At 37.5% G+C, this 22109-nt stretch overlaps 1 long non-coding RNA gene across 13 annotated transcripts in view; it reads left to right on the top strand.

The window, feature by feature from the left end:
- The window catches only part of LOC100992117 (uncharacterized), an 843804-nt gene that overhangs the window by 466898 nt on the left and 354797 nt on the right, over positions 1-22109 (top strand). For 11 of the 13 annotated variants that reach the window (XR_010112484.1, XR_010112483.1, XR_010112490.1 and 8 more), the window contains one exon: positions 21123-21207. The exons of the other annotated variants lie outside the window; for them this stretch is intronic. This is a non-coding gene — a long non-coding RNA (uncharacterized LOC100992117). The remainder of the gene's footprint in view (positions 1-21122; positions 21208-22109) is intronic. 13 annotated transcript variants of the gene reach the window in all.

The raw sequence follows: 22109 nt of genomic DNA on the forward strand, positions 1-22109 counted from the left end.
TTAGTTATTCTTTAAATAAAGTATGTTGCTTTCAAAAAATAGGCTTATTTAGTGTAAATGTAAGCAAAACATGAAACCAGTTATAATACAGTTTTGTAATCATGTATAATGCAGTTTTTCCTATAAGATGCTCAAATCAGCTATGAGATATACAATATATCTTTAGATGAAAGTCATGGATATATTATGGTCCTCAAGAATTATTTTAGAAACAATTAAAACAGGAATGTTGAGGAATTTTAGAGATGTTCTAGAAGGATTACAAGCCTTTATTTCATGGGGAATTAAGAAGGGAATGCAAAGGAAATTGATGTTATATTAGATAGTTACCTACCTAAAGTATTTACATAATTCTTGGAAAAAAAAAGAATAGAAGGGAAAGTACAAGGCCTCACCAATTATACTAACTGAGAAATTCAGAATGTATATCCACATGTTATAATGGATGCCATAGTTTGAGACCTTAAAATCATAAACACATATATATGTATATAATGATAAATATATAATGCAATATATATGATATACATGTATATACATAACTTACATATCCAATCTTGATCTGAGAAATTATATTTCCATATACTTAAATAATCTTGATGTAAATTTGAAAAAATCTTTGTTTCACCTGTGAAATTTGTGTTAAAAAATTCAGCATTGAGGACTAATTTTTGTTGCATTTACAGTGATTGATACCATGGTTAAAAAAGAAAAAGGCTGTAACAATATGTATTTCTTTTTACTTTTATTTTAGGTTCAGGGGTACATATGTATGTTTGTTTTATAGCTCAACTCATGTCATGGGGGTTTGATTTTGTCACTCAGGTACTGAGCATAGTACCCAATAGTTATTTGTTCTGCTTGTATTCCTCCTCTCACCCTCCACCCTCAAGTAGACCCCAGTGTCTGTTGTTCCCTTCTTTTTTTTTTTTCTTTTTTCTTGAGATAGAGTCTCACTCTGCTGCCCAGGTTGGACTGCAATGGCACAATCTCGGCCACTGCAACCTCTGCCTCCTGTGTTCAAGCAATTCTCCTACCTCAGCCTCATGAGAAGCTGGGATTATAGGCATCCACCACCATGCCTGGCTAATTTTTGTATTTTTTTTTAGTAGAGACGGGGTTTTACCATGTTGTCCAGGCTGGTCTTGATCTCCTGACCTCGTGATCCACCTGCCTCGGCCTCCCAAAGTGCTGAGATTACAGGCATGAGCCACCGTGCCCGGCCTGTTGTTTCCTTCTTTGTGTCTATGAGTTCTCATAATTTAGCTCCCACTTATAAGTGAGAACATGCAGTGTTCGGTTTTTTGTTCCTGCATTAGTTTGCTAAGGATTATGACCTCCAGCTCCATCCATGTTCCTACAAACGATCTGACCTTGTTCTTTTATATGGCTGCATAGTATTCCATGGTGTATATGTACCACATTTTCTTTATCCAGTCATTCATTCATGGACATTTAGGTTGATTCCATGTCTTTGCTATTGTCAATAGTGCTGCAATGAGCATTTACGTGCATGTGTCTTTAGGGTAGAATGATTTATATTCCTCTGGGTATATGCCCAGTAATGGGATTGCTGGGTAGAATAGGTAGTTCTGTTTTTAGCTTTTTGAGGAATCACCACACTGCTTTCCACAATGGTTAAACTAATTTACACTCTCATCAACAGTGTGTAAGTGTTCCCTTTTCTCTGCAACCTCACCAGTATTCTGTTATTTTCTTACTTTTTAATAATAGCCATTCTGACTGGTGTAAGATGGTATCTCATTGTGGTTTTGATTTTCATTTCTCTAATGATCAGAGATAACAAACTTTTTTTCATATGCTTGTTGTGCATGTGTGTCTTCTTGTGAAAAGTGTTTATGTCATTTGCCCACTTTTTAATGGAGTTGTTTTTATCCACTTATAAATTTGTTTAAGTTTCTTAATTAAATACTGGATATTAGATCTTTGTCAGATGCATAGTTTGCAAATATTTTCTCCCATTCTGTAGATTGTTTACTCCATTGATAGTTTCTTTTGTTCTGCAGAAGCTCTTTAAATAGATTCCTTTTGTCAATTTTTGCTTTTGTTGTGATTGCTTTTGGCATCTTTGTCATGAAATCTTTGCCCATTCCTATGTCCAGAATGACATTGCCTAGGTTGTCTTTTGGGGTTTTTATAGTTTTCAGTTATACATTTAAGTCTTTAATCCATCTCGAGTAGATCTTTGTATATGGTATAAGGAAAGGGTCCAGCTTAAATCTTCTGCATATGTCTAGCCAGTTATCCCAGCACCATTTATTGAACAGGGAGTCCTCTCCCCATTGCTTGTTTTTGTCAGCTTTGTTGTAGATCAGATGGTCCTATTTATGCAGCCTTATTTCTGAGCTTTCTATTCTGTTCCATTGGTATGTGTCTGTTTTTGTACCAGTACCACGCTGTGTTGGTTAGTGTGGTCCTGTGGTTTGAAATCATGTAGCATGATACCTTCAGTTTTGTTCTTTTTGCTTAGGATTGCCTTGGTTATTTGGGCTGTTTTGGTTCCATATACATTTATTTTTTTTTATTTCAGTGAAGAATGTCATTAGTAGTTTGATAGGAATAGCATTGAATCTATAAATTGCTTTGGGTAATATGGCCATTTTAATGATACTGATTATTCCTATCCATGAGCATGGAATGTTTTGCCATTTGTTTGTGTCATCTCTGATTTCTTTGAGCAGTGTTTTTAAATAATCATTGTAGAGATCTTTCACCTCCCTGGTTATCTGTATTCCCAGGTATTTTATTTTCTTTGTGGTAATTGTGAATGGGATCACGTTCCTGGTTTGGCTCTTGGCTTGACAGTTGTTGGTGTATAGGAATGCTAGTGATATTTGTACATTGATTTTGTATCCTGATATTTCACTGAAGTTGTTTATCAGCTAAAGGAGCTTTTGGGCCAAGATGATGGCATTTTCTAGATATAGAATCATATGGTCTGCACACAGGGATAGTTTGACTTCCTCTCTTCCTATGTAGATGTCATTTATTTCTTTTTCCTGATTCCTCTGGCCAGGACTTCCAATACTGTGTTGAATATAAGTGGTGAGAGTAGACATCCTTGGCTTGTTTCAGTTTTCAAGGGGAAAGTTTCTAGCTTTTGCCCATTCATTATGATGCTGGCTATGAGTTTGTCATAGAGGACTCTTATTATTATGAGTTGTGTGCATTCAATACCTCGTTTATTGAGAATTTTTAACCTAAAGGGATGTTGAATTTTATTGAAAGCCTCTTTGCAGCTATTGAGATAATCATGTGGTTTTTGTCTTTAGTTCTGTAAAATGTGATGAATCACATTTATTGATTTGTGTATGAGGAACCAAGCTTGCACCTGGGGATGAAGCCTACTTGATCATGGTGGCTAACTCTTTTTGATGTGCTGCTGGATCTGGTTTCCAAGTAGTTTCTGAGGATTTTCTTATCATTGTTCATCATATTGATCTGAGGTTCCTTTTTGTGTGTGTGTGTCTCTGCCAGGTTTTGGTATCAGGATGATACTAGTATCCTAGAATTAGTTAGGGAGGAATCCCTCCTCCTCAATTTTTTGAAATAGTTTCAGTAGGAATGGTACCAGCTCTTCATTTTACTTCTGATAGAATTCAACTGTAAATCTGTTTGGTGCTGGGCTTTTTGTTGTTGGTGGTGCTGGTGGGCTATTTAATACTGATTCAATTTGGCAGCTCATTATTTGTCCATTTAGGGAATTAATTTCTTCCTGATTTATATAAGCTTCCTTGGAAGCTTATATGTGTCTAAGGATTTATTAATCTCTTCTTGGTTTTCTAGTTTGTGTGTATAAAGGTGTTCATTGTAGTATCTGATGCTTACTTTTGTATCTCTGAGGTCCGTGGTAACAGCTCCTTTGACATTTCTAATTGTGTTTATATGGATATTTTTTCTTTATTACTGTAACTAGTGACTATGTATCTTATTAATATTTTCAAACAACCAACCCCTGGATTTGTTCTTCTTTGGATTGGTTTTGTTTCTTGATTTCCTTCAGTTCAGCTCCGATTTTGGTTATTTTTTGTCTTCTGCTGACTTTGGGGTTGGTTTGCTTTTGCTTCTCTAATTCTTTTCATTATGATGTTATGTAATTAATTTGGGATCTTTATAACTTTTTGATGTGAGCATTTAGTGCTGTTAATTTCCCTCAACACTGCCTTAACTATGTCCCGGAGGTGCTGGTGTGTTTTAACTTTGTCCTCATTAGTTTCAAAGTACTTGATTTCTGCCTTAATTTCATTATTTACCCAAAAGTCATTCAGGAGCATGTTGCTTAATTTCCATGTAATTACCTGGTTTTGAATGATGTTTTTTAGTCTTAATTACTATTTACTGCACTGTGGTCAGACAGTGTGTTTGGTATGATTTCAGTTCTTTTATATTTGCTGAGGATTGTTTTCTGTTTGGTAATGTGGCTGATTTTAGAGTATGTGTCATATGTCAATGACAAGAATGTATATTCTGATGGTTTTCAGTGGAGAGTTCTGTAGAGGTCTGTCAGATCCATTTGGTCCCATGTTGAGCTCAGGTCCTAAATACCTTTATTAATTTTCTGACTCAATGATCGGTTTAGTACTGTCAGTTGAGTGTTGAAGTCTCCTACTATTAACGTGTGGGAGTCTAAGTCTCTATCTAGGTCTCTAAGAAGTTGCAGGGTGCTCCTGTGCTGGATGTAGGTTTGTTAGGTCTTCTTGTTGAATGAAACTTCTACCATAATGCAATGCCCTTCTTTGTCTTTTTTTTTTTTTTTAACTTTTCTTGGTTTAAAGTTTATTTTGTCTGAAATTAGTACTGCAACCCCTGCTTTTTTCTGATTTCCATTTGCATGGTAGATTTTCCTCCATCCCAAGATTTTGAGTCTATGGATGTCATGATATGTGAAATGGGTCTCTTGGAGACAGCTTACCATTGGGTCTTGCTTTTTTTTATTTTTTTAATTTTTATTATTATACTTTAAGTTTTAGGGTACATGTGCACAATGTGCAGGTTCGTTACATCTGTATACATGTGCCATGCTGGTGTGCTGCACCCATTAACTCATCATTTAGCATTAGGTATATCTCCTAATGCTATCGCTCCCCCCTCCCCCCACCCCACAACAGTCCCCAGAGTGTGATGTTCCCCTTCCTGTGTCCATGTGTTCTCATTGTTCAATTCCCACCTATGAGTGAGAACATGTGTTGTTTGGTTTATTGTCCTTGCGATAGTTTACTGAGAATGATGATTTCCAATTTCATCCATGTCCCTACAAAGGACATGAACTCATCATTTTTTATGGCTGCATAGTATTCCATGGTGTATATGTGCCACATTTTCTTAATCCAGTCTATCAGTGATGGACATTTGGGTTGGTTCCAAGTCTTTGCTATTGTGAATAGTGCCGCAATAAACATGCGTGTGCATGTGTCTTTATAGCAGCATGATTTATAGTCCTTTGGGTATATACCCAGTAATGGGATGGCTGGGTCAAATGGTATTTCTAGTTCTAGATCCCTGAGGAATCGCCACACTGACTTCCACAATGGTTGAACTAGTTTACAGTCCCACCAACAGTGTAAAAGTGTTCCTATTTCTCCACATCCTCTCCAGCACCTGTTGTTTCCTGACTTTTTAATGATTGCCATTCTAACTGGTGTGAGATGGTATCTCATTGTGGATTTGATTTGCATTTCTCTGACGGCCAGTGATGGTGAGCATTTTTTCATGTGTCTTTTGGCTGCATAAATGTCTTCTTTTGAGAAGTTTCTGTTCATATCCTTCACCCACTTTTTGATGGGGTTGTCTGTTTTTTTTCTTGTAAATTTGTTTGAGTTCATTGTAGATTCTGGATATTAGCCCTTTGTCAGATGAGTAGGTTGCAAAAATTTTCTCCCATTTTGTAGGTTGCCTGTTCACTCTGATGGTAGTTTCTTTTGCTGTGCAGAAGCTCTTTAGTTTAGTTAGATCCCATTTGTCAATTGTGGCTTTTGTTGCCATTGTTTTTGGTGTTTTAGACATGAAGTCCTTGCCCATGCCTATGTCCTGAATGGTAATGCCTAGGTTTTCTTCTAGGGTTTTTATGGTTTTAGGTCTAACGTTTAAGTCTTTAATCCATCTTGAATTAATTTTTGTATAAGGTGTAAGGAAGGGATCCAGTTTCAGCTTTCTACATATGGCTAGCCAGTTTTCCCAGCACCATTCATTAAATAGGGAATTCTTTCCCCATTTCTTGTTTTTCTCAGGTTTGTCAAAGATCAGATAGTTGTAGATATGTGGCGTTATTTCTGAGGGCTCTGTTCTGTTCCATTGATCTATATCTCTGTTTTGGTACCGGTACCGTGCTGTTTTGGTTACTGTAGCCTTGAAGTATAGTTTGAAGTCAGGTAGCATGATGCCTCCAGCTTTGTCCTTTTGGCTTAGGATTGACTTGGCAATGCAGGCTCTTTTTTGGTTCCATATGAACTTTAAAGTAGTTTTTTCCAATTCTGTGAAGAAAGTCATTGGTAGCTTGGTGGGGATGGCATTGAATCTATTAATTACCTTGGGCAGTTTGGCCATTTTCACGATATTGATTCTTCCTACCAATGAGCATGGAATGTTCTTCCATTTGTTTGTATCCTCTTTTATTTCATTGAGCAGTGGTTTGTAGTTCTCCTTGAAGAGGTCCTTCACATCCCTTGTAAGTTGGATTCCTAGGTATTTTATTCTCTTTGAAGCAATTGTGAATGGGAGGTCACTCATGATTTGGCTCTCAGTTTGTCTCTTATTGGTGTATAAGAATGCTTGTGATTTTTGTACATTGATTTTGTATCCTGAGACTTTGCTGAAGTTGCTTATCAGCTTAAGGAGATTTTGAGCTGAGACAGTGGGGTTTTCTAGCTATACAATCATGTCATCTGCAAACAGGGACAATTTGACTTCCTCTTTTCCTAACTGAATACCTTTTATTTCCTTCTCCTGCCTGATTGCCCTGGCCAGAAATTCCAACACTATGTTGAATAGGAGTGGTGAGAGAGGGCATCCGTGTCTTGTGCCAGTTTTCAAAGGGAATGCTTCCAGTTTTTGCCCATTCAGTATGATATTGGCTGTGGGTTTGTCATAGATAGCTCTTATTATTTTCAGATACATCCCATCAATACCTAATTTATAGAGAGTTTTTAGCACGAAGCGTTGTTAAATTTTGTCAAAGGCCTTTTCTGCATCTATTGAGATAATCATGTGGTTTCGTCTTTGGTTCTGTTTATATGCTGGATTACATTTATTGATTTGCATATATTGAACCAGCCTTGCATCCCAGGAATGAAGCCCACTTGATCATGGTGGATAAGCTTTTTGATGTGCTGCTGGATTCGGTTTGCCAGTATTTTATTGAGGATTTTTGCATCAATGTTCATCAAGGATATTGGTCTAAAATTCTGTTTTTTGGTTGTGTCTCTGTCTGGCTTTGGTATCAGGAGGATGCTGGCCTCATAAAATGAGTTAGGGAGGATTCCCTCTTTTTCTATTGATTGGAATAGTTTCAGAAGGAATGGTACCATTTCCTCCTTGTACCTCTGGTAGAATTCGGCTGTGAATCCATCTGGTCCTGGACTCTTTTTGGTTGGTAAGCTATTGATTATTGCCACAATTTCAGAGCCTGTTATTGGTCTATTCAGAGATTCAACTTCTTCCTGGTTTAGTCTTGGGAGGGTGTATGTGTCGAGAAATTTTTCCATTTCTTCTAGATTTTCTAGTTTATTTGCGTAGAGGTGTTTGTAGTATTCTCTGATGGTAGTTTGTATTTCTGTGGGATTGGTGGTGATATCCCCTTTATCATTTTTTATTGCATCTATTTGATTCTTCTCTCTTTTCTTCTTTATTAGTCTTGCTAGCGGTCTATCAAGTTTGTTGATCCTTTCAAAAAACCAGCTCCTGGATTCATTAATTTTTTGAAGCGTTTTTTGTGTCTCTATTTCCTTCAGTTCTGCTCTGATTTTAGTTATTTCTTGCCTTCTGCTAGCTTTTGAGTGTGTTTGCTCTTGCTTTTCTATTTCTTTTAATTGTGATGTTAGGGTGTCAATTTTGGTTCTTTCCTGCTGTGTTGTGGGCATTTAGTGCTATAAATTTCCCTCTACACACTGCTTTGAACATGTCCCAGAGATTCTGGTATGTTGTGTCTTTGTTCTTGTTGGTCTCAAAGAACCTCTTTATTTCTGCCTTCATTTCATTGTGTACCCAGTAGTCATTCAGAAGCAGGTTGTTCAGTTTCCACGTAGTTGAGTGGTTTTGAGTGAGTTTCTTAATCCCGAGTTCTAGTTTGATTGCACTGTGGTCTGAGAGACAGTTTGTTATAATTTCTGTTCTTTTACATTTGCTGAGGAGAGCTTTACTTCCAACTATGTGGTCCGTTTTGGAATAGGTGTGGTGTGGTGCTGAAAAAAATGTATATTCTGTTGATTTGGGGTGGAGAGTTCTGTAGATGTCTATTAGGTCTGCTTGGTGCAGAGCTGAGTTCAATTCCTGGGTATCCTTGTTAACTTTCTGTCTCATTGATCTGTCTAATTTTGACAGTGGGGTGTTAAAGTCTCCCATTATTATTGTGTGGGAGTCTAAGTCTGTTTGTAGGTCACTCAGGACTTGCTTTATGAATCTGGGTGCTCCTGTATTGGGCGCATATATATTTAGGATACTTAGTTCTTCTTGTTGAATTGATCCCTTTACCATTATGTAATGGCCTTCTTTGTCTCTTTTGATCTTTGTTGGTTTAAAGTCTGTTTTATCAGAGACTAGGATTGCAATCCCTGCCTTTTTTTGTTTTCCATTTGCTTGGTAGATCTTCCTCCATCCTTTTATTTTGAGCCTATGTGTGTCTCTGCATGTGAGATGGGTTTCCTGAATACAGCACACTGATGGGTCTTGACTCTTTATCCAATTTGCCAGTCTGTGTCTTTTAATTGGAGCATTTAGTCCATTTACATTTAAGGTTAATATTGTTATGTGTGAATTTGATCCTGTCATTATGATGTTAGCTGGTTATTTTGCTCGTTAGTTGATGCAGTTTCTTCCTAGTCTCGATGGTCTTTACAATTTGGCATGATTTTGCAGTGGCTGGTACCGGTTGTTCCTTTCTGTGTTTAGTGCTTCCTTCAGGAGCTCTTGTAGGGAAGGCCTGGTGGTGACAAAATCTCTCAGCATTTGCTTGTCTCTAAAGTATTTTATTTATCCTTCGCTTATGAAGCTTAGTTTGGCTGGGTATGAAATTCTGGGCTGAAAATTCTTTTCTTTAAGAATGTTGAATATTGGCTCCCACTCTCTTCTGGCTTGTAGAGTTTCTGCTGAGAGATCTGCTGTTCGTCTGATGGGCTTCCCTTTGTGGGTAACCCGACCTTTCTCTCTGGCTGCCCTTAACATTTTTTCCTTCATTTCACCTTTGGTGAATCTGACAATTATGTGTCTTGGAGTTGCTCTTCTCGAGGAGTATCTTTGTGGCATTCTCTGTATTTCCTGAATCGGAATGTTGGCCTGCCTCGCTAGATTGGGGAAGTTCTCCTGGATAATATCCTGCAGAGTGTTTTCCAACTTGGTTCCATTCTCCCGGTCACTTTCAGGTACACCAATCAGACGTAGATTTGGTCTTTTCACGTAGTCCTATATTTCTTGGAGGCTTTTTTTCTTTTTCTCATTTCTTTTTATTCTTTTTTCTCTAAACTTCCCTTCTCACTTCATTTCATTCATTTCATCTTCCATCACTGATACCCTTTCTTCCAGTTGATCACATCGGCTCCTGAGGCTTCTGCATTCTTCACGTAGTTCTCGAGCCTTGGCTTTCAGCTCCATCAGCTCCTTTAAAGCACTTCTCTGTATTGCTTATTCTAGTTATACATTCGTCTAAATTTTTTTCAAAGTTTTCAACTTCTTTGCCTTTGGTTTGAATTTCCTCCTGTAGCTTGGAGTATTTTGATCATCTGAAGCCTTCTTCTCTCAACTTGTCAAAGTCATTCTCCGTCCAGCTTTGTTCCGTTGCTGGTGAGGAGCTGCGTTCCTTTGGAGGAGGAGAGGTGCTCTGCTTTTTAGAGTTTCCAGTTTTTCTGCTCTGTTTTTTTCCCCATCTTTGTGGTTTTATCTACTTTTGGTCTTTGATGATGGTGATGTACAAATGGGTTTTTGGTGTGGATATCCTTTCTGTTTGTTAGTTTTCCTTCTAACAGACAGGACCCTCAGCTGCGGGTATGTTAGACTTTGCTAGAGGTCTACTCCAGACCCTGTTTGCTTGGGTACCAGCAGTGGTGGCTGCAGAACAGCGGATTTTTGTGTACTGCGAATGCTGCTGTCTGATCTTTCCTCTGGAAGTTTTGTCTCAGAGGAGTACCCGGCCTTGTGAGGTGTCAGTCTGCCCCTACTGCGGGGTGCCTCCCAGTTAGGCTGCTCGGGGGTCAGGGGTCAGGGACCCACTTGAGGAGGCAGTCTGCCCATTCTCAGATCTCCAGCTGTGTGCTGGGAGAACCAATGCTCCTTCAAAGCTTTCAGACAGGGACATTTAAGTCTGTACAGGTTACTGCTGTCTTTTTGTTTGTCTGTGACCTGCCCCCAGAGGTGGAACCTACAGAGGCAGGTTGCCTCCTTGAGCTGTGGTGGGCTCCACCCAGTTGGAGCTTCCCGGCTGCTTTGTTTACCTAAGGGAGCCTGGGCAATGACCGGTGCCCCTCCCTCAGCCTCGCTGCCGCCTTGCAGTTTGATCTCAGACTGCTGTGGTAGCAATCAGCGAGACTCCGTGGGTGTAGGACCCTCTGAGCCAGGTGCGGGATATAATCTCCTGGTGCGCCATATTTTAAGCCCGTCAGAAAAGCTCAGTATTGGGGTGGGAGTGACCCGATTTTCCTGGTGCCGTCTGTCACCCCTTTCTTTGACTAGGAAAGGGAACTCCCTGACCCCTTGCACTTCCCGAGTGAGGCAATGCCTCACCCTGCTTCGGCTCGTGCATGGTGTCCTGCACCCACTGTCCTGCGCCCACTGTCTGGCACTCCCTAGTGAGATCAACCCTGTACCTCAGATGGAAATGCAGAAATCACCCGTCTTCTGTGTCGCTCATGCTGGGAGCTGTAGACCAGAGCCGTTCCTATTCGGCCATCTTGGCTCCCCCCTCCAGAGTATAATTTGAAGTCAGGTAATGTGATGCCTCCAGCTTTGTTCTCTTCACTAAATGATCAGGGAAAACTGGATGTCCATATGCAGAAGAATGACACTAGACCCCTTTGTCTCACCATGTACAAAAGTCAAATCAAAATGAATTAAATACAAATCTAACATCAGAAACTATGAAACTACTAGAAGAAAACACTAGGGAAATGCTCCAGAGCGTTGGTTTGGGCAAAGATTTTTTATGTAAGAATTCAGAAGCACAGACAACCGAAGCAAAAGGGGACAAATGGGATTATATCAAGCTAAAAAGCTCTGCACAGCAAAGGAAACAATCTACAGTAAACAGACAACCCACAGATTGGGGAAAATATTTGCAATCTGTTTATCTAACAAGATATTAATAACCAGAATATATAAGGATCTCAAACAACTCAATAGGGAGAAAAACAAATATGATTAAGAAATGGTCAAAAGATGTAAATAGACATTTCTCTAAAGGAGGCATACAAATGGCCAACAGGCATATGAAAAAATGCTCAACATCACTAATCATCAGAAAAACACAAATGAAAGCCACAATGATATATCTTCTCACCCTTGTTAGAATAGCTATTATCAGAAAGACCAAAAATAACAGATGCTGGTGAAGACATGGAGAGAGGGAAATCTTTGTACTTGTGGGAATGTAAATTAGTCAGCCACTATGGGGAAGAGTATAGAGATTCCTGAAAAAATTGAAAATAGAACCACCATATGATTCAACAATCCTGTTGCTGGAAACCTATCCAAAAGAAATGAAATCACTATATTGAAGAGATACCTGCACTCTGATGTTTGTTGCGGCACTCTGCGTAATAGCCAAGTTACAGAATTAACCTAAGTATACATCAGTGGATGAATAACAGATAAATAAAATGTGATTCCTATACATAATGCAATATTATTCAGCCATATAAAAGAATGAAATTTTGTAATTTGCAGCAATGTGGATGGAACTGGAGGACATTATATTATGTGAAATAAACCAGGCACAGAAAGACAAATATCACATGTTCTCAATCACATGTGGGAGTTATGCAAAAAATTAACTCGTGGAGATGGAGAGTAGAATGATCATTACCACTGGCAAGAAAGAGTAGTGTGTGGGTGGGGGAAAGTGGGGATGGTTAATGGGTACAAAAATACAGTTAGATAGAAGCAATAAGATAACACAATTCAAGGAGTTCCCTCATTTGCTCTTGTCACTAGTGTTATCTTATTCCTTCTATCTAACTGTATTTTTGTACCCATTAACCATCCCCTCTTTTTTCATTTTTTATTTTACTTTAAGTTCTGGGATACATGTGCAGAATGTGCAGGTTTGTTACATAGGTATACATGTGCTGTGGTGGTTTGCTGCACCTATCAACTGGTCATGTAGGTTTCAAGCCCTGCATGCATTAGGTATTTGTCCTGATGCTCTCCCTCCCCTTGCCTCCCACCCCCTAACAGGCCCTGGTATGTGATGTCCCCTCTCTGTGTCCATGTGTTCTCATTGTTCAGCTCCCACTGGTGAGTGAGAGCATGTGGTATTAACCACTCCTCTTTTAACTCCTCCCACCCACACAATATAGGAGCACTATAGCTGACAATATATTTATTGTATATTGAAAATAACTAAAATAATGTAATTGGAATCTTCCTAACAAAGAAATGATAAATGCTTGAGGTAATGGATATGTCAATTACCCTGAGTTGATCATTATACATTGTACTCTTATATCAAAATGTAATATGCACATATATATATACAAGTGTTATGTACCCATAATAATGTAAATTTTTTAAAAATTCTGTTCTCCTTGATCAAACACCCTCAAAATTTAATTCAAGGAGTTCCCCCATTTGCTCTTGTAAGTATATGACAACAAGTTTTGCAAATGTTTGAGTATAGTCTGTTTCCTCCATTATCAGCCCTAGCATATCCCCATCTGGGTTATGCTTGGATTTAACCTTAATTAGTGACCTGGCAAGCAGAAAAGGAGATGGGTACATCTTCTAGGGGCAGGTACCTGTTACCTTATGAGGAGAACCTAATCTTCCTGACCAGTAGAAGCACTAGCTCTCACTAAGAAGGATGACATTCCTTTGCAAACCTGAGACTCCATGGGCAACCAGCAGTTTGAATAGCCAGCATTCTCAGGGCCATCCACTCAGATTTCCCTGTCCTATTTTTTCAAGACCATAGATTTTCCCCACTAGCGCCCTCATGTTCATATAACAAATCTGTCTTAGCTAAGCATTCAAGCATTTCTGGAGCTCTGTGCCTCTGACAATAATCTTCAGCCTATCACTTAATTGTATTTACCCTTCCATTACAGGTGATAAGGGCCTCTTTATAAGGTACAACTGAGACTCTCTGATTCACACACTTAACTATAAAGTCCTTGTTAACAACCCTTCATCTCTCATTGTTCTTCTAAAGGACATCTCACTCTGATTTGTAGACACTGTTTCCCACCTGTTTTTTAGATGTCAAAATTATTACACCTGCCATGGCAGTTTCTCCACCAGGACATTTTCCCAGGTCACCATTGGCAAAATCTTCAGCAATTGAGCCACCATATTGTGCCAAGTACTACCCATCCCCCACATACTAACCAGGATGGTATCTTCTTCACCTGCCTGGTAGTGGATTAACCAGTCCCAAATCCTTGTCTTACTGCTCATTTGCTACGATCACTCATTGCCACTTGCTAGTTCATTCAAGAAGGTAACCCAAGATGGGATTAAACATGCAAGTATTATATTAGACACCTCTGTGAGACAAAATGGAGAGGGGACCTGGTAAGGCTAGGGGCACCTTTAGACCACAGCGTGAGTGAAAGACAGAGGGAGGGCCGGGCCTGGTGGCTCATACCTGTAACCCCAGAACTTTAGGAGGTCAAGGTGGGCAAATATCTTGAGCTCAGGAGTTCGAGATCAGCCTGGGCAACATGGCAAAATCCTGTCTTTACAAAAAAATACAAAAAAACTAGCTGGACATAATGGCACATGTCTGCAGTACCAGCTACTGAGGGGACTAAGGTGGGAAGATCACTTGAGCCCAGGAGGTGGAGGCTGTAGTGAGCTGTGATCACACCACAGCACTCCCACCTGGGTGACAGAGCGAGATTCTGTCTCAAAAAACAAACAAACAAAAAGACAGGGAGAGAAATGCCCTTGACAATGATGCTGCTCAGGAATTCCTCTAGCTAAAGCCGGCTGTTAGAGGAGTCTCATGTCTCCCAGGAATGGGTATCACTTAATATCCCTGCTGTGCTCCATCACTGGCTGAGAGCAGCTGGAGGGATCAGTGCAAATGCCACAGTAGATTTCATAGCACAACAGCTGGGGCCCTCAGTTAGTTGTTTTATCCATATCCATAAAGGGAGGTACACAATGCACATGCTCATGGCTTCTACACAGAGGTAAGCATTTACTTCTAAAGCCGTTTTCCTTCCTCCTTCCATTTTCTTCCTTCTTTATTTTAATTTGTGAACTTAGGAATTGTTTTTGGATTATTTTCCCTAATGTAAATAAGTGGAAACAGCAAGGAATTCCCAGTCTGAAGGACCTGGGTTATATTACTACTATACTATAGCATGACTTTAGGACAAGTAAGATGAAATCTCTTGTTTGCACTTTCCTAAATAGCCAAGTTGCAAGCTTGTGTTGAGAATGAATGAAACTAGGTTTATAACTGGACATAATGTTACACAAACATTTATTTGTTTATTAGTTTTCTTCTTTTTCTGTTTTCCCAATTTGATGCACCTTCCACTAGAATGAAAGATCCATAGTCTGAAGGGCATTTCTGAATTGTTCACTGCTATGTCCACCAGCACAAAAACAATATCTGACACATAGTAGCCACCTAAACAATATTTGTTGAGTGGATGAATTAACTTGTTTAGCTCAGTATTTAAGATATAGTACGTCTTTAATATGTGAAATTTCTTGTTTCCCCTTAATGTGAACAAGTACATTTTTACTGTATATTACATTGCCTCATATGTAAAGCCAAGAATCACTTCACTGGTTGAAAACAATTTCAGGAAAATAGGGAGAGAAAACTTCATAATGGCCAAAAATTTAGCAGAGATGTGAAAATCATTTCAAATTTTATTTTATTTTAGGGGTTATCTTAAGTTTTAATCATTTTATAATTTCAGACTACAACTGAACATTTTTATTACTGAGAATGTTTTATTTCAAATACATATTTTTAACTTGCTCTACCAATCTAACAAATATTTTACCATATTCTAGGTACTGTGCTAGACTATAAACTTGCACATATAGAAGTAAAGTTGGCTCTTTATTTCTGTCATGCTTTCTTAAATAGTAAACTAGAAAAAGACAAGTCATTATTAGAATTCCATTCTTGACACAGAACTCTCCTCTATTTGATACAAGTGTGTGTTATTGTGCCTGGCCTGCCAGCATGCCCAAGGCCCTGGTTTTTCAAAGGATTGTGAACTTTCTTTCAGTAGTATATCAGGACATAAAAGTATATCTTAGCAATAGTAAACAAGTTCCTATCAAGTGTGTGCTCTTATATAGAGTTTTGGCAGAAAGAAAATCAGGCTAGCATTGTAGATTGTGAAACCCACTGAGCAAGGACCATGTCTAATTCTGTGTTCAGTACTTGATTTTCAAATGAAAGAAAAATGAAACAATTTCATTTCTGACTATTGGAGTTTTTCATTTGAAGAAAAATAAGGTTTTCACCAGAGCTTAGTAGAAGACTACACAATAGGAGTGTGGGACTTATTTTAAAACTTGAAAGTTTTGTGTAATAACTATTTATTTCTGTTTCCTGATGTTTTAACAAGTTTAATATCTTCCCTGAATAATATGACAAATGTTATCAAAAATTTTATTCATCTTAAAAATAAGTAATAAACAAATGTGCTTTTGAATTGAGAACACTGACTTTATTAATTTAAACCCTGATTGGAGCTTATTTAAAAATAAATAATGTGGCTGGGCACCGTGGCTCACGGCTGTAATCCTAGCACTTTGGGAGGCCGAGGCGGGTGGATCACGAGGTCAAGAGATCGAGACTATCCTGGCCAACATGGTGAAACCCCGTCTCTACTAAAAATACAAAAAATTAGCTGGGCATGGTAGCAGGTGCCTGTAGTCCCAGCTACTCGGGAGGCTGAGGCAGGAGAATGGCGTGAACCCCGGAGGCGGAGCTTGCAGTGAGCCAAGATCGCGCCACTGCACTCCAGCCTGGGTGACAGAGCGAGACTCCATCTCAAAAAAAAAATTAAAAAAATTAAATTAAATTTAAAAAATAATAATAAATAATGTTTTTGTTTCTAATACTTTACTAAGTAATAGTGTGTATATAAGTAAATCTATATGATTTTCCCATTGCTGGAGCCTTTTTCTCAGGATAACACATTTTTATAAACTAAATATTTTAAGCATAGTTTTAAAAAATATGCTTAAGATGTCAACATTTTATTGAGTTGCATTCCATTGTACATATATGTAATTATTTATCCATTCAATTATTGATAGACATTAAGTCGTTTCAATTATGTCTATTATAAATGTTATGCTTCTAGTTCAGCTGCCGTTGTTATTCATATACATGTCTTTTTGTGGACATACGTGAGTTTTCATTCCGTTTAAATAAATATCTAGGTATAGAATTGCTGAGTCATGTGGCAAGTGTATGTGTAACTTTATTAAAAATTCCAAACTGTTTGCTGAAGTGACTAAGCCATCTCATATTCCCACTGGCAATGCACTCGAGTTCCTATGTTTCCCCATCAACACTTGATTTCATACATCTTTTAGTTTTCAGCCATTCTAAAGTGTATATAATGGCATCCCAGACTGACACATGCAACAACGTGGGTAGATCTCAAAAACTTTAAGCTGAGTGAAATACATCAGGTACAAAAAAGAGTATATTCTATGTGATTCCATTAATGTGAAATTCTAGAAGGCAAATCTAATCTATATTGACAGAAAGCAGATCAGTAGTTGTTTGATGCCAGGATTAGGACTAAGGATTACCTGCAAAGCAGCACAAAGCTAGGGCACTTTTAGGGATCATGGAAATATTCTGCATTTTTATTGGAATTGTGGTTGCATTCATGTATATATTTGTCAGAATTCATCAAACTGTACACTTAAAATTGGTGCATTTAATTGTATGTAGATTATACATCAGTAAAATTCATATAATATGAAACATATCAAATTTACTTTTGAATATTAACATAAAGTCTTAATCATATCTGCTTGCCATGCTTAGGAATACAAAGCATTTTAATAATATGAAAGAAGGGTACAAGCAATCCACTAAATCGAGCATTGTTTCTTCCAGGGAGGCATATCTGTAAAAGCCTCTGAATATCTTTCATTCTTTCAGACTCAGTCAAGTTCTTACACCTAGAGAGTAAAATTCTGATCAGATGGCCAGTTGGGTCAGGTTCTGATATTGCTAGCTTACCAAAATCTGAATATCTGTTAATGATAATTAAATTAATACATGTTCTTTGTCGAAAGCAATGCAGGGGAAGAGAGCATTCATCATTCTAATACCTAAAGGCAACTACTATTGTTATTTTGGAGTATTTCTTCATTTTTAATGCATTTATAACATTTCAGATAATATGGTAAGTGCTATTTTCTAAGTACATTTTCACTCAATATTAGATCATTAGCATTTTTCCTAGTCTTTAAACATTCCATAAACATCATTTTAATAGCCCATCATATGCCTGTACCATCATTAACTATCACTCTTTCAATGGCATTTCATTTTTTTTTTTTCCAAACAGCAGATACATTGCCTGGACCATTGAAAATTCTCCAAAAATTTTGTTGAATGAATGAATGACTTATAAATATTGTGAAGAACATCTTTGTGCCACAATCTGTATTTTTCGAGAAACTTTAAGATAAATTCGCAGAAATAGAATGTCTGTGGCAAACACATAAAAAATGTTAAAGGCACTTGATTCACTTGAGGAAAGCTTTTATCTTGGGAAAAAAGAAAAATTATACTGTACATGGGGCTTCAAAAGTTATCTAAGGCACATTTTAAAATATTTAAAAAGAGTTATAGTGCATTTTAAACTGTTTCTTTTACTGGTGTATTAGTATGTGCAATTAAAGGCAAAACCCTGGCCCTTTTCTTTTTTCTTTATAAAAATAACCTCATGGTGGTCCCATCACTAAGAGCATCTTGGTTTCATAGTGCATCCTATCCCTCTGCATCTCTTTTCATGTAATTTCTGAATTCAAGAATTTTTTTTTCTTGATTATGGCATCTCCCGTGATATTTTGCCATCACTGCCTTCTTTTCTCCAGTTTGGTCTTTTTGTAAATTTGCTGCCACTCTGACTCTTATTGAGCAGCAGATACCATGAAAACACAGAACTGCTCTGTGGTGATTGATGGTAGTGGAAGAGTTCACACTCTTTACTTGGTGCTCTGCTCTGTAGAAATCTTCCTTGGCTCATTTTCCCAATGAAGCATCAATTATGAGCCTGCTATTTCTTTTTGTATTGGTTTCTTTTTGTATGTATTTCTCTAAGTCAGAATTTCTTATTGCCCAGAGAGGCAGGTGTTGGGCTTTCCTGAACACATTTGAGGTCTTCCAATTCAAGCTGGCTATTAAAGATGGGAGTACTGCCTGATGATCTGGGTCCATGGCCAGAGAATTATCCAATGCTGGCCTTTGTACTCCAGGCTGTTCCAATTCTATTTTAGCCCTTAATATGTGGGGAGGGTCTCTTTATCTTGTGGCAATATTATGGAACTGGAGAAGAGATTTTCTTACCATATTGCTGCTAGCACATGAATGCTTAGAATTCTTTTGCTTTCTTTATGGCATTTTTCTAGTTTCTCCATTTCCAATTCTCTTCTTTATTCATAGTTTTGGGGCAGTTGCTTGACATAAAAATATTGTGATTTATTTTCAAACTACTGCTTTCCTGGGAGAGAAGCCACTTTTTTTGAGAAGGCACTTTTTAAATACTAATTAGAGATTTAAATTATGTCATGCACCTTACGTAAGCCGCGTGCAGGCCCTAAATTCATATCTATATGACCAAAATAACAAAAATAGCATGTTATCTTGTAGTTTAGCCATCATAAGAACTAAATCCATATGCCATATTCACAGCCTGGTTGGGTGTTGCAAAGAGGATTCTGAAAAAAGTAAATAAAAAGATTGGAGCAACTCAAATCATCCAGTGACAGCATCTCAATATTTCATATACGTTTTAACTTAGGAAGGAATATTTCTTCTTTAACTTCCTTTAGATAGAGTTCAGTAACTTTCTGTGTTATTGACCTTTAAAGTTTTTATGCAGATTTTTAAAGCCAATGAGAAAAAACTGCTTCACTGGTTCCTTCTGGGATATGTATCAAAATTGAGGTACGAAATTCTGAATGCTTTTTCAGAAATCCAATTTAAAGCTTTTTAGACTAGTCAATACTGCTCTTCAAATTTAAAAAATGCTTTTCTCCTCATTACAAGTGAGGTGAGAGATTACATATAAATGGTTAGTCAAAAGCATGGCAAAACTCCCCTGGCAACTGCCCATTTCCTTGACTCCATTACTATGCACTTCTTGAGGGCATATCAGGAGTAGTGGCTGAGCAAGGATCAAGGGTTCCGGGAAAACAGGTGTCACTCAGACCGTTTTACTTGACAGTCATGAGGATCGAGGTCACTGACCCAGTGGAAGGATGAACAGGCCCAACAACAGTGGCAAGTTGTACATTTTACATTCTTTGCCCTCCTCTTTACATGTTTTCTTTATGATTCACACCAAATCTTTCCTTTTTCGATAATATGGGTAATGTTATTTTGGGGGCCTTAAAAGGACTCAAGTTAAAAGTTACTTGTAGAATTTTGAAATTCAAGACAGGATAAAAAGTAATTTGGGGCCATTGTTTGGGTGATTTGATGATAAATTCTGACTTCTGCCAGGAAATATAAATAAAATGCACCATACAGATGAATTAGAGAAAATGAAATGTCTTTTTTGGTTCAGTGTGCTTTGACTCAGTGGACACAGTGTTTTATTTTTTCATTTAACATCTCTTTTATTTTTCTCTTTTCATTTTCTTCTGATTTATATGGCTCCACTTCTCTCTCTCACTCTCTTAATCTTTTATAATCTGGCACACACACACACACACAAACACACACACACTTCTCTTTTTGAATAATAGACAAGGTTTTGTGAAATATTTTGAGAGTATGTTCTAAGGGATTAAAGTTGAGCACATTTTCAGATATTTCTTGAAAAATAGCTGTAAGTCATCTATTTGGTGCCTACCACAGAAAATTAAAATATTCCTGCTTTTTTCTATATTTTAAAATTCCCTTTAAAGTAGCAATTCTCTGTAAAGATGCCATCAGGAAGCATTAAGTGACATTAAATAATTCTGTAAAATATCATAAAGAGTAGATTTTTCACTAGATAATCCTAATAATATTTTACAGCTTATGTGGCCTGCAACCTCCTAATACTCTAGAATATTTATGAAGACAACTGGGAATTAATTTACTAAGTATTGAGTTTAAAACCACTAGAGCATATTCCATTACTAGAGTAGTATCAGTACAAGTGATAAAAATTGAAAGAGTGTTTCAATATGCAAATGACAGTTAAAAGAAATATCACCATGTACTGTGATGGAATGGTAATAATATGAATGAATATCTATTGGTATAATCTAGCAATTTTAAAAGTCTGTTTTGGCAAACAGAATAGACACATTTAATCCACATCTGTCAGATTCAGACTTGAACAAGTAAAGGAAAAACTAAAGGCAATCATTTTACTCTTTTTATATTTATAAGTAAATGTTACATGGATCAATTTGTAAGCTTCTTTTTTAATAAGATAAGATACACCAATTGTTTCTTATAAAACAGGCTTTTCTTCAACATTTGACATTTAGTTCGTACTTTTTTTTTGTTTTTTTTTTAGGCTCAATTTTCCTACATAATTAAGAGTTTGGAATTTGGGCAATATCAAGAACCACATCTGTCCTGAAATCAATTATCTCTGTTTGGTAAGTAGGGGAGAAAATACTTGATAAATATTTCTTATCTGCAACAAATTCTCATGTTCATGTTTTATCTTTGATCTTGTTGAAGACTCTGCAGAAAATTTCTAAGCAACACTTGATTGTTTTGCCCACACTGCTCTGTATTTTGGCCACAGGTTGGAGACTTACTTTTACGAATATAAATATGATCTCCTCTACTCAAAACCAAGCAGTCTGATTTTCTGCCATTCATTTTTACCTTTTCATTTTTACTTTTATTTTAGGTTTGAGTGTATGTATGAAGGTTTGTTACATAGGTAAACGTGTCATGGGGGTTGTTGTGCATATTATTTCATCACTCAAGTATTGAGCCCAATACCCGATAGTCATCTTTTCTGCTCCTCTCCCTCCTTCCACCCTTTCCACCCTTCCACCCTTCCCCCTCAGGAAGACCCAGCGTCTGATGTTTCCTTCTTTGTGTTCATAAGTTCTTATCATTTAATTCCTACTTATAAGTGAAAACATGCGGTATTTGATTTTTCTGATCCTGCATTAGTTTGCTAAGGATAATAGCCTCCAGCTCCATCCATGTTCCCATGAAAGACATGATCTCATTCTTTTTTTATGGCTGCATAGTATTCCATGGTATATACATACCACATTTTGATTATACAATCTGCCTTTGATAGGTATTAGGTTGATTCTGCTGTTGTGAAGAGTGCTTCAGTGAACATTTGTGTGCATATGTCTTTATGGTAGAATAATTTCCATTCTTCTGGGTATATACCCAGTAATGGGATTGCTGGATCAAATAGTAGTTCTGCTTTTAGCTCTTTGAGGAATTGCTGTACTGTTTTCTACAATGGTTGAACTAATTTGCACTCTCACCAACAGTGTATAACTTTCCTTTTTCTCTGTAACCTCAC

This window comes from Pan paniscus, chromosome 5, assembly GCF_029289425.2.
Source record: "Pan paniscus chromosome 5, NHGRI_mPanPan1-v2.0_pri, whole genome shotgun sequence".
Lineage (NCBI taxonomy): Eukaryota > Metazoa > Chordata > Mammalia > Primates > Hominidae > Pan > Pan paniscus.